Source organism: Heptranchias perlo, chromosome 25, assembly GCF_035084215.1.
Source record: "Heptranchias perlo isolate sHepPer1 chromosome 25, sHepPer1.hap1, whole genome shotgun sequence".
In the NCBI taxonomy this organism is placed as follows: domain Eukaryota; kingdom Metazoa; phylum Chordata; class Chondrichthyes; order Hexanchiformes; family Hexanchidae; genus Heptranchias; species Heptranchias perlo.
In genome coordinates this window covers 1,698,392-1,712,607 of record NC_090349.1, presented here as the reverse complement: position 1 = coordinate 1,712,607, position 14,216 = coordinate 1,698,392, and the positions used below count along the sequence as shown (strand labels likewise).

At 46.1% G+C, this 14,216-nt stretch overlaps 1 protein-coding gene across 9 annotated transcripts in view; it reads right to left on the bottom strand.

Annotated features, from left to right (window-relative positions):
* The window catches only part of specc1la (sperm antigen with calponin homology and coiled-coil domains 1-like a), a 400,129-nt gene that overhangs the window by 230,392 nt on the left and 155,521 nt on the right, over positions 1-14,216 (bottom strand). The gene's annotated exons all lie outside the window — the stretch shown is intronic.

Here is a 14,216-nt window from a genome sequence, read left to right as displayed (position 1 = left end):
TCAGATAGGAGACTCCTCAGCCTATAGTTGGTGCTTCTCTTCACCCCCCCCACCCCCCGCCCCCTGAGCAGCTCAGATCGAGAACTGAGCAGGACAGGGCTTGAACCGGCATTAGTACCAACTCGGAGGCACGGAGCATTCACATGCTAATACTCAGCACTACCGCACTGGCCAGATTTTACTTCTAATCTATAAATTATGCATCACTTTGGTCCTTACACGTAACATTTTCTTTAGAAAAGTGTACATGCCAGCACCATCAGTATAAAAATCAGCCCTAATATAACACGCAAAGAGTTCTTAATACCTCAAAATATGTTGAGGAACTCAGCAGAATCTATGGAGTCAGGATTTAGTGCACACGGTTTTATAATCTCATTACCATTGGTTTCTGACAACCTCTGTCTCCTTCCCTAGTTAAAAATGGTCATCTACATCAAAAAACTAGAAAACTATGTTGCACTGGTTGATCTCCCATGGCAAGGCTGACGGGTAGTCTGTGACCTGGAGTGTGGTTTCTGATTTTCACCGTGATCCTGCAACTAAGGCTCACGCATGTACCGATTGAGGCAGGAAAGTGGTGTGGAGGATGTGATACCTGATGGTCTATCGGGCCCCCTCCCCAACAAGGCTGCAAACCCTCCCCAATCCTACCAGATCCAGGTAATGCCAACACCAACCATCTCTGTCCCCAGCAATGCTTCAAAGCCCACTCTCCAACTTGATGGACCCAAGAACCACCTTCCTCAGAGTTTCCCAAACTTCCCTGCAAGGCTCCCAGTTCCTGGGACCCCCCCCCTCCCCTCCTCAATGCACACAAATGTCTAAGTGCTTCCAGAGCCTCCCTTTAAAGTGTCCCTGTAAACCAATCTCAGACTACAAGAGCCCTTCAAAATAATGCTAGACCCAATCATAGGGACCATCAGATTTCCCAGTGATTCCACAGCCACCTCCCAATGCTGGGAAATCAACTTCCCTCTTGAAAGAAATACAGAATGAAATAAAAGATAGAGAGAGACAGAAAGAAAAAGAATAAATGAACCTGCATTTATATAGCGCCTTTCACAACCTCAGGAAGCCCCAAAATGCATGAAGTACTTTTGAAGTGTAGTCACTGTTGTAATGTAGGAAATGCGGCAGCTAATTTACATACAGCAAGATTCCACAAATAGCAATGAGATAAATGACCAGCTCATGTATTTTTAGATGTTGTTTGAGGGATAAATATTGGCCAAGACACTGAAAGAACTCCCGAACTCTTCTTTGAAGTAGTGCCAATAGCAGACGTGTTGCTGTCTTCTGCCATGGTGCCTCTCAGAGTCTCTTGCCTCTATTGCTCCTCTTCCATTATTATGTAGCCATGATGTGGAACAGGGGTATGCCCATTGGGAAGGATAGTCCAGCAGCTTAGTCCCTGTGAATGCGTGGGGGGGGCGGGGGGGGAATGATAAATTTTGGTTGCAATGAGATTGACAAGCACTTTGGTTAAGTGTAGTGCAGGTTTCAGTAAGAAAAATTCAAAAATAAATCAAAGAAAATCGCTATCACACTCCAGAAATCTCAGATACACCAATATCAGGTACTTCGGGCCGTTCTGCACCTAAATCTTTGGGCACAATCTATGCCAGTGGATTATACACGTAAATGCAGGAAACTCACAAGATGGTCTTTTGCATGGGGTGGGGGGGCAGAGCTACGTGAATGAGCGGCAGAGGGCTTCGAGGGATATATCTCGGGAACAGCACAAATAATCGAAGAAACTCACGTATCGATGTTTGGGCGTAAAACCAGAGTAAATCAGATACACTCAAATTTCCTGGGATGGCAGATAGGAACAGGAATAGGCCATTCAGCCCCTCGAGCCTGTTGGGCCATTCAATTAGATCCTGGCTGATCTGTATCTTAACTCCATTTACCCGCCTTGGTTCCGTAATCCTTAATAGCCTTGCCTAACAAAAATCTAACAATCTCAAAATCTTCCAGGAAATTCAAGGCCAATTTTTCTCCCTCAATTGAACTGCAGTTCTTGCTGAAGTCGATGTTGGTGTAACACTGTAACCTATGGGCTGTGCTACAATGATCAGCATCTTGAACAGATGCTCATTCACCATGGTGTTGAAGCCTAGCTGACTGACTAGCTATAACGTCTGAGCTCAGTATCAAAGCACCTCATCGCTAGAAAACACCATTAATTCAGAATTTTTATTTGATGGATTAAACTAAGATTAAACACAGCCATTTGTAAATGTTCTCCCTGATTACAATGTACACACAAGATATTGTAGTTCCACCAGAGTTGGGTGCAAACTATGACTCCCATGATGCAACATAGGCACAGAACTGTTATAACGTCCAATCCTTTTCTGCCTGCTTATTATGGTGCACTGTAAGGAGCAGGAGTGATAACTAGAATAAAATGAAGTGCATGTATGTGCAACACACTCACACACATACAGAGCAGCAGCACTCGAGATGCAAATAAAACCTCCAACTTAAGGCCCAAAACCAATAGAAGAGCTGGCCTATGTAGGGAAAATTCAAGGCATCTCGAATAAATGTAGATCACAACTACCGTAGAAGCATTTTAAGCTTAATTTTATCCAACATTTTTCAGTTAGTTGCTCTTTAGATCCCCTCCACCCAATTTAACGATTTGGAGGAGGGGACCAAGTGCAACATATCAAAGTTTGCAGATGACACAAAGATGGGAGGGAAAGTGGAGAGTGAGGAGGACATAAAAAACCTACAGGGGGATATAGACAGGCTGGGTGGGTGGGCGGAGATTTGGCAGATGCAATACAATATTGGAAAATGTGAGGTTATGCACTTTGGCAGGAAAAATCAGAGAGCAAGTTATTATCTTAAAGGCGAGAAACTGGAAAGTACTGCAGTACAAAGGGATCTGGGGGTCCTAGTGCAAGAAAATCAAAAAGTTAGTATGCAGGTGCAGCAGGTGATCAAGAAGGCAAACGGAATGTTGGCTTTTATTGCTAGGGGGACAGAATATAAAAACAGGGAGGTATTGCTGCAATTATATAAGGTATTGGTGAGACCGCACCTGGAATACTGCATACAGTTTTAGTGTCCATACTTAAGAAAAGACATACTTGCTCTCGAGGCAGTACAAAGAAGGTTCACTCGGTTAATCCCGGGGATGAGGGGGAGGACATATGAGGAGAGGTTGAGTAGATTGGGACTCTACTCATTGGAGTTCAGAAGAATGAGAGGCGATCTTATTGAAACATATAAGATTGTGAAGGGTCTTGATCGGGTGGATGCGGTAAGGATGTTCCCAAGGATGGGTGAAACTAGAACTAGGGGGCATAATCTTAGAATAAGGGGCTGCTCTTTCAAAACTGAGATGAGGAGAAACTTCTTCACTCAGAGGGTAGTAGGTCTGTGGAATTTGCTGCCCCAGGAAGCTGTGGAAGCTACATCATTAAATAAATTTAAAACAGAAATCGACAGTTTCCTAGAAGTAAAGGGAATTAGGGGTTACAGGGAGCGGGCAGGAAATTGGACATGAATTTAGATTTGAGGTTAGGATCAGATCAGCCATGATCTTATTGAATGGCGGAGCAGGCTCGAAGGGCCGATTGGCCTACTCCTGCTCCTATTTCTTATGTTCTTAACTTACAGTTAGGCTGAGCAGGCAGAAGGGGCCCACAACAGACTTACACCATGTCAATCTGTAACGGGAGACCTTATAGAGTGCACAAGTGGCACATTATAGCTCTCCTTCAATTCTCCCATTTACTGGGCAGAAGCACCTAACCTCCACTCAACAGACTTGGTATCAAGAATTACTGTTATTTTGGGATTTCTTATTCTCATTGAAGTGTTTTGGGAGAAGTCAGGCGACATCAATTATATATAACTTTTTCATTGAGAAACAAAGCCATCACTTTTCTCAGTACACCTGGAGGGGAACAAAACAATACGCTTCTAAAGTACAATTACTGCTATTCCCATGGTGAATTGTGCCTTCTGTGTAATGAAATCTGAAGAGCGCGTTAAAATGTAAACCACTACATCATTCAACAAAGCAGGACATCTTGTCATTTAGAAAAACATTCATCTAACAATCTAACATTGACATAACAAAGGAAGAAAAAAAAAGAAAAAGAGAAAGAAAGTAAGGTTCCACAAATAGCAATGAGATAATCTGTTTTTGTGTGTTAATTGAGGGTTAAATATTGGCTAGGACACCAGGGAGAACTCCCCTGCTCTTCTTCAAATAGTGCCATGGGATCTTTTATATCCACCTGAGAGGGCAGATGGGGCCTCGGTTTAACATCTCATCTGAAAGACGGCATCTGACAGTGCAGCACTCATCAGCCTATATTAATGTGCTCAAGTTTCTGGAGCGGGACTTGAACCAATGACCTTCTGACTCAGAGGAGAGAGTGCTACCACTGAGCCATGGCTGACACCTGATAAGAGTGGTAAAGATGATTAACGTTCATGCAGTACTCGGGCAATGCCAGATTCTCGTAAATCTGATTTATGTTCCCTAATGGTTGCTAGGAAACACAACACATAATTACACGATTGAACAAGTTGCTAAAAGAGCATCAACACATCTACAACACCCACACCTCCCACACAAAAAGACATACAAAGGCACAAAGCATCCAACCCAACTGGTGAAATCAACAGGAGATCACCACAGAGTCAGGCAATCCCGACAATAAAGCTACCTTTATACTGGAGCTCGTTTAGCTCAGTATCGAGTCAGTTCCCTGTGTTTATCCAACTAAACCCAGATAACTTATCGAGCAGGCAGAACTGTAGATCAATTTTTCTGGGTCTATAATTCTGCTGGGCTAAGAGAGTTAGGCTCAACAGGAATAATACAAGGAGTCAGCTCGTGGCACCATTCTCCCAAAATCGAAACCAGACGAGCACTAGCATAAAAGTGGTTCAAGAAAATACCAGCCATGATGTGGAGATGCCGGTGATGGACTGGGGTGGACAAATGTATGGAATCTTACAACACCAGGTTATAGTCCAACAAATTTATTTTAAAATCACAAGTTTTCGGAGATTATCCCCTTCGTCAGGTGAATGAGTGAAAGGTTCTCAAATCGCATATCTTATATTAGGCTGGGACACCATCACACCAATCAAAAGGTGTCGTTGGTGTTCAGACAGATTAGCAACGGAAAACAGTACGTCCCAGTACACTGAATATACATTGTTTCAAATTACACAGACAGAGAGAAAGAGACCCAAATGGCAGAGAGAGAGAGAATATTAAAAAGATAACTTTTTTTTCCCCTTGCTGGTGGGGTTACGTGTAGCGTGACATGAACCCAAGATCCCGTTGAGGCCGTCCTCATGGGTGCGGAACTTGGCTATCAGTTTCTGCTCGACGATTTTGCGTTGTCGTGTGTCTCGAAGGCCACCTTGGAGAACGCTTACCTGAAGATCGGTGGCTGAATGTCCTTGACTGCTAAAGTGTTCCCCGACTGGGAGGGAACCCTCCTGTCTGGCGATTGTTGCGCGGTGTCCGTTCATCCGTTGTCGCAGCGTCTGCATGGTCTCGCCAATGTACCATGCTCCGGGGCATCCTTTCCTGCAATGTATGAGGTAGACAACGTTGGCCGAGTCACAGGAGTATGAACCATGTACCTGGTGGGTGGTGTCCTCTCGTGTGATGGTGGTATCCGTGTCGATGATCTGGCATGTCTTGCAGAGGTTGCCGTGGCAGGGTTGTGTGGTGTCGTGGACGCTGTTCTCCTGAAAGCTGGGTAATTTGCTGCGAGCGATGGCCTGTTTGAGGTTGGGTGGCTGTTTGAAGGCGAGTAGTGGAGGCGTGGGGATGGCCTTAGCGAGGTGTTCGTCGTCATCGATGACATGTTGAAGGCTCCGGGGAAGTACTGGACGACGAAGGGTACTCTGTTGGTTGCGTCCCGTGTTTGTCTTCTGAGGAGGTCTATGCGATTCTTCGCTCTGGCCCGTCGCAACTGTCGATCGACAAGTCGAGCGTCATATCCCGTTCTTACAAGGGCGTCTTTCAGCGTCTGTAGGTGTCCATCGCGTTCCTTCTCGTCTGAGCAGATCCTGTGTATTCGTAGGGCCTGTCCATAGGGGATGGCCTCTTTGACGTGGTTGGGGGTGGAAGCTGGAAAAGTGGAGCATCGTGAGGTTGTCCGTGGGCTTGCGGGAGAGTGAAGTGCTGAGGTGCCCGTCTTTGATGGAGATTCGTGTGTCCAAGAAAGAAACCGATTCTGAGGAGTAGTCCATGGTGAGTTTGATGGTGGGATGGAACTTGTTGATGTAATCGTGTAGTCTCTTCAGTGATTCTTCGCCGTGGGTCCATAGGAAGAAAATGTCGTCTATGTATCTGGTGTATAGCGTTGGTTGGAGGTCCTGTGCAGTGAAGAAGTCGTGCTCGAACTTGTGCATGAAAATGTTGGCGTATTGGGGTGCGAATTTGGTCCCCATGGCTGTTCCGTGTGTTTGGGTAAAGAACTGGTTATCGAAGGTGAAGACATTGTGATCCAGGATGAAGCGGATGAGTTGTAGGATGGCGTCTGGAGATTGGCTGTTGTTGGTGTTGAGTACTGAGGCTGTTGCAGCGATGCCGTCATCGTGGGGGATACTGGTGTAGAGTGCCGAGACGTCCATCGTGGTGAGAAGTGTTCCTGGTTCAACTGGTCGGTGGGTGCACTCACAAGACAGTCCAGAATGTCACCCGAGCAAAACGCAACGCCATCAACGCTCTCAAGACCAACCGCAACATCGTCATCAAACCAGCGGACAAAGGAGGTGCCATTGTCATACAGAACAGAACGGACTATTGCAAAGAAGCATACCGACAACTGGACAACCAGGAGCACTACAGACAGTTACCCGCAGATCCGACCAAAGAACACACCCACCAGCTCAACAAACTGATCAAGACCTTCGATCCAGACCTTCAAAGCATCCTACGCGCTCTCATCCCACGTACTCCCCGCGTGGGAGACTTCTACTGACTCCCAAAGATACACAAAGCCAACACACCCGGATGTCCTATCGTATCAGGCAACGGAACCCTGTGTGAGAACCTCTCTGGATACGTCGAGGGCATCCTGAAACCCATCGTACAGGGAACCCCCAGCTTCTGTCGCGACACTACAGACTTCCTACAAAAACTCAGCACCCACGGACCAGTTGAACCAGGAACACTTCTCACCACGATGGACGTCTCGGCACTCTACACCAGTATCCCCCACGATGACGGCATCGCTGCAACAGCCTCAGTACTCAACACCAACAGCAGCCAATCTCCAGACGCCATCCTACAACTCATCTGCTTCATCCTGGATCACAATGTCTTCACCTTCGATAACCAGTTCTTTACCCAAACACACGGAACAGCCATGGGGACCAAATTCGCACCCCAATACGCCAACATTTTCATGCACAAGTTCGAGCACGACTTCTTCACTGCACAGGACCTCCAACCAACGCTATACACCAGATACATCGACGACATTTTCTTCCTATGGACCCACGGCGAAGAATCACTGAAGAGACTACACGATAACATCAACAAGTTCCATCCCACCATCAAACTCACCATGGACTACTCCTCAGAATCGGTTTCTTTCTTGGACACACAAATCTCCATCAAAGACGGGCACCTCAGCACTTCACTCTCCTGCAAGCCCACGGACAACCTCACGATGCTCCACTTTTCCAGCTTCCACCCCCAACCACGTCAAAGAGGCCATCCCCTATGGACAGGCCCTACGAATACACAGGATCTGCTCAGACGAGGAGGAACGCGATGGACACCTACAGACGCTGAAAGACGCCCTTGTAAGAACGGGATATGACGCTCGACTTGTCGATCGACAGTTGCGACGGGCCAGAGCGAAGAATCGCATAGACCTCCTCAGAAGACAAACACGGGACGCAACCAACAGAATACCCTTCGTCGTCCAGTACTTCCCCGGAGCGGAGAAACTACGCCATGTTCTCAGCAGCCTTCAACATGTCATCGATGACAACGAACACCTCGCTAAGGCCATCCCCACGCCTCCACTACTCGCCTTCAAATAGCCACCCAACCTCAAACAGACCATCGTTCACAGCAAATTACCCAGCTTTCAGTAGAACAGCGTCCGCGACACCACACAACCCTGCCACGGCAACCTCTGCAAGACATGCCAGATCATCGACACGGATACCACCATCACACGAGAGGACACCACCCAACAGGTACATGGTTCATACTCCTGTGACTCGGCCAACGTTGTCTACCTCATACGTTGCAGGAAAGGATGCCCCGGAGCATGGTACATTGGCGAGACCATGCAGACGCTGCGACAACGGATGAACGGACACCGCGCAACAATCGCCAGACAGGAGGGTTCCCTCCCAGTCGGGGAACACTTTAGCAGTCAAGGACATTCAGCCACCGATCTTCAGGTAAGCGTTCTCCAAGGCGGCCTTCGAGACACACGACAACGCAAAATCGTCGAGCAGAAACTGATAGCCAAGTTCCGCACCCATGAGGACGGCCTCAACGGGATCTTGGGTTCATGTCACGCTACACGTAACCCCACCAGCAAGGGGAAAAAAAAGTTATCTTTTTAATATTCTCTCTCTCTCTGCCATTTGGGTCTCTTTCTCTCTGTCTGTGTAATTGACACAATGTATATTCAGTGTACTGGGACGTACTGTTCTCCGTGGCTAATCTGTCTGAACACCAACGACATCTTTTGATTGGTGTGATGGTGTCCCAGCCTAATATAAGATATGCGATTTGAGAACCTTTCACTCATTCACCTGACGAAGGGGATAATCTCCGAAAACTTGTGATTTTAAAATAAATTTGTTGGACTATAACCTGGTGTTGTAAGATTCCTTACAAGAAAATACTAGCACGCATTGCGAGGGACCTGAGGTCATCCCTAGCTATGCACCATCTGATGAACATTTGTCAATTAATTATGAGACAGCAAGTATGCTCACACAAGCTGGTGGATTTTCAATAATTACCAAACACCTCTGAACAGGAATTACGGAATCATTCAGCACAGAAAGGGACCATTCGGCCCACCGTGCCTGCTCTTTGAAAGAGTTATTCAATTAGTCCCACTCCCCTGCTCTTTCCCCATAGCCCTGCAAATTTCTCCTGGATGAATTGCCATCAGTGTTAACATTGGAAACACTGATAAAACTCCACAGAAATAAAGAAAACAGGCAGATATTCTTGTCTCGGATTGGATTTTTCCAAAGTCTTGGTAGCACAAGCACTTCATTGGTCTAGATCTGATTTCTAATTTAAACTAACAAGATGATCATACTTGTGAACTACAGGCTCATCCTCACATTTCTTTCCCCATCGTTTCTACAGCCTCTCTGAGTGAGGTGAATTATTACTGTGTTAGAATCAGTCTGTGCTGCGGCCCATGAACACTAGGAAGTGGGACGCCACTATTCACATTAATTTCATATGGTCCGCACAGCCAGTACATGCAGGTAACTTTTATCCCATTGGTCTGGGCTGCTCCCAGAGATGAAAGGTCAATGTCTAAACTGCGCTCTACCCAATTTAAAACATTTTAATTACTGTAAAGAATTGCAACCTGCTGAGGTCCAACATTGCTTCAGTATCTGATTCTCAGCATAAGCGAGACACTAAAAAAGAGCATTTACAATAATTAAAGAAATAATCCTTTGGAAAATTTGTGAGTTTATTCCTCTGAATGCTTCAGCTTGTCTACCTGGATTGATCTGTAAAAACCTGTTCACGACTGACCTGGTCACATCAACAGTGCAACAAGCAGTTCAGCCATCCAAGTCTGGCCATTCCACTAATTAAAATGGACAGCTGGAGCAAGAACAGATAAGAGGGGGAAGAGACGATTAGGAAAAACAGAATAGGTCATATTAAGAAGGAAAGTAAAATAGTTAACAAAAATAGGAAAAAGAACAGGAACACAGGAACAGGAGGAGGCCATTCAGCTCCTCGAGCCTGTTCTGCTATTTAATTAGATCATGGCTGATCTGTATTTTAACTCCATTTACCGCCTTACTTCTGTAACCCTTAATACCCCTGCCTGACAAAAATCTATCAAACTCTATTTTGAAATTTTCAATTGACGCCCAGCCTCAACAGCTTTTTGGGGGAGAGTGTTCCAGATTTCCACTACCCTTTGTGTGAAGAAGTGCTTCCTGACATCACCCCTGAATGGCCTAGCTCTAATTTTAAGGTTACGCCCCCTTGTTCTGGAACCTCCCACCAGAGGAAACCTACCCTCTCTCTCTATCTAGCCTATCAAATCCTTTAATCATCTTAAACACCCCTTAATCTCCATATTCAACAGAATTCAAGCCTCATCTATGCAACTACCCTCATAATTTAACCCTTTTAGCCCCGGTATCATTCTGGTGAATCTGCACTGCACCTCCTCCAAGGCCAATATATCCTTCCTAAGGTGCGGTGCCCAGAACTGAACGTAGTACTCCAGGTGGGGTCTAACCAGAGCTCTGTACAACTAAAATCATAGAAAGGTTACAGCACGGAAGGAGGTGATTCGGCCCATCGAGTCCACGCCAGCACTAGGCAAGAGCAATCCAGCTAGTCCCACTCCCCCGTCCTATCCCCGTAGCTCTGCAAATTTTTTTTTCCTTTCAAGTACTTATCCAGTTCCCTTTCGAAGGCCATGATTGAATCTGCCTCCACCACCCCCTCAGGCAGTGCATTCCAGATCATAACCACTCGCTGTGTAAAAAAGTTCTTTTGCCAATCACCTTAAATCTATGTCCTCTGGTCCTTGACCCTTCCGCCAATGGGAACAGTTTCTCTCTATCTACTCTGTCTAGACCCTTCATGATTTTGAATACGTCTATCAAATCTCCTCCTTGGAACAGAGGCGGTTGTGAAAACAACCCCAGCTTCTCCAGTCTATCCACGTAACTAAAGCCCCTCATCTCTAGAATCATTCTAGTAAATCTCTTCTGCACTGTCTCTAAGGCCTTCACATCTTTCCTAAAGTGCGGTGCCCAGAACTGGACACAATACTCCAGTTGCGGCTGAACCAGTGTTTTATAAAAGGTTCATCATGACTTCCATACTTTTGTACTCTATGCCTCTATTTAAAGCAGGATCCTGTATGGTTTTTTAAACCATTTTCTCAACCTGACTTGCTACATTCAACGATTTGTGCACATATACCCCCCGATCTCTCGGTTCCTGTACCCCTTTTAGAGTTGTGCCCTCTAGTTTATATTGCCGTTCCTCGTTCTTCCCACCGAAATGTATCACTTCGCACTTTTCTGCATTAAAATTTCATCTGCCACATGTCTGCCCATGCCTGTCGATATCCTCGAAGTCTATCACTATCCTCCTCACTGTTTATTACCCTTCCAAGTTTTGTGTCATCTGCAAATTTTGAAATTGTGCCCGTACACCCAAATCCAAGTCATTAACATATATCAAGAAAAACAGTGGTCCCAGCACCGACCCCTGGGGAACACCACTGTACACCTCCCTCCAGTCCGAATTGGCTAAGGGACAGGAAACAGAGAGTAGTGGTGTACCACTAATCTCTGTTTCCTGTCCCTTAGCCAATTCTGTATCCATGTTGCTATTGCCTTTATTCCATGGGCCGCAATCTTGATGATAAGCCTACCGTGCGGCACTTTATCAAACACCTTTTGAAAGTCCATATACACCACATCAACTGCATCTACCCTCTCTGTTACCTCATCAAAAAACTCTATCAGGTTAGTTAAACATGATTTGCCTTCAACAAATCTGTGCTGGCTTTCCCTAATCAATCCACACTCGTCCAAGCGACTGAATTCTGTCCCAGATTATCGTTTCTAAAAGTTTCCCCACCACTGAGATTAAACTGACTGGCCTATAGTTGCTGGGTTTATCCTTACACCTTTTTTTGAACAAGGGTGTAACATTTGCAATTCTCCAGTCCTCTGGCACCATCCCTGTATCCACGAATATTTGGAAGATTATGGCCAGAACCTCCGCAATTTCCACCCTTACTTTCCTCAGCAACCTAGGATGCATCCCATCCAGACCAGGTGACTTATCTATTTTAAGTACATCTAGCCTTTCATGTACCCCTTCTTTATCAATTTTTAGCCCATCCTGTATCTCAACCATATCTTCCTTTACCGAGACTCTGGCAGCATCTTCTTCCTTGGTAAAGACAGATGCAAAGTATTCATTTAGTACCTCAGCCATCCCCTCTGCCTCCATGAGTAGATCTCCTTTATGGTCCCTAATCGGCCCCACCCCTCCTCTTACTACCTATTTACATGCCTGTAGAAGACTTTTGGATTCCCTTTTATGTTGGCTGCCAGTCTATTCTCATACTCTCTCTTTGCCTCTCTTATTTCTTGTTCACTTCCCCTCTGAACTTACTTTATTCTGCCTGATTCTCACTTGTGTTATCAACCCGACATCTGTCATACGCCCCTTTTTTCAGTTTCATCTTACTCACTATCTCTTTTATCATCCAGGGAGCTCTGGCTTTAGTTGTCCTACCTCTCTGCCTCGTGGGAATGTGCCTAGACAGTACCCAAACCATCTCCTCTTTAAAGGCCGCTCACTGTTCAATTACAGTTTTGTCTGCCAATCATTGATTCCAATTTACCCGGGCCAGATCTGTTCTCATCCCATTGAAATTGGCCCTCCTCCAATTGAGTATTTTTATTTTAGAGTGGTCCGTGTCCTTTTCCATAACTATTGTAAACCTTATGATACTATGATCGCTGCTCCCTAAATGTTCCCCCACTGACACTTGCTCCACTTGGCCCACCCATTCCCTAGAACCAAGTCCAGCAATGCCTCCTTCCTCACTGGGCCTGAAATGTACTGGTTAAGAAAGTTATCCTAAACACATTTCAAAAATTCCTCCCCCTCTGTGCCCTTTATATTATTGTTATCCCATTGTATATTAGGATAGTTGAAGTCCCCCATTATCACTACTCTATAGCTTTTGCACCTCTAATTTCCCTGCAAATTTGCTCCTCTATATCCTTCCCACTAGCTGGTGGCCTATAGAATACACCCAGTAGTGTAATGGCACCTCTTTTATTTCTTAACTCTAACCAAATAGATTCTGTCCTTGACCCCCCCAGGACATCCTCTCTCTTCAACACTGCAATATTCTCCTTAATCAATACTGCAACCCACCCCTCCTTTCTTTCCTTCCCTATCTTTCCTGAACACCTTGTATCCAGGAATATTTAGTACTCAATCCTGCCCTTTTATGAGCCAGGTCTCCATTATCGCCACAATATTGTATTCCCACGTGGCTATTTGCGCCTGCAGCTCACCAACCTTATTTACCATGCTTCGTGTGTTTACGCACAGTCACTGCAAACCAGTCTTAGACTTTCTCGTACTCTCTCTTCGTCTGATCGACATCCTGGTGCCCATCCCCCTGCCAAATTAGTTTAAACCCTCCCCCACACCTCCAACAGCACTAGTGAACCTCCCTGCGAGGACATTGGTCCCAGCTCTGTTGAGGTGCAACCTGTCAGGCCTGTACAGGTCCCACCTTCCCCAGAACTGGTCCCAATGCCCCAGGAATCTAAAGCCCCCCATCCTGCACCATCTCTCCAGCCATGCATTCATCTGCTCTATCCTCCTATTTCTATACTCACTAGCACGTGGCACCGGGAGTAATCCGGAGATTACTACCTTAGGAGGTCCTGCTTGTTAATCTCTTTCCTAACTCCTTAAAATCTGCCTGCAGGACCTCATCCCTCTTTCTACCGATGTCATTGGTACCGATATGGACCACGACCTCTGGCTGTTCACCCTCCCTCCCCAGAATGTTCTGCAGCCGCTCAGTGACATCCTTGACCCTGGCACCAGGGAGACAACATATCATCCCGGAATCACGTCTGCGGCCGCAGAAACGCCTGTCTGCTCCCCTAACTATAGAATCCCCTATCACTATTGCTCTCCTTCCCCCTTTACAGCTGAGCCATCCATGTTGCTGTGGACTTGGCTCTGGCTGCACTCCGCAGAGGAACCCTTTCCCTCACCAGTATTCAGAACTGAATACTGGTTAGAGAGTGAGATGCCCTCAGAGAACTCCTGCACTACCTGCCTGCTCCTGGTCTGTCTGGCGGTCACCCAGTCCCTCTCTGCCTGAACTCTCTTAAGCTTCGGGGCGACTACCTCCTGAAACGTGTTATTCACATAGCTCTCAACCTCGTGGATGCACTGTAGTAATGCC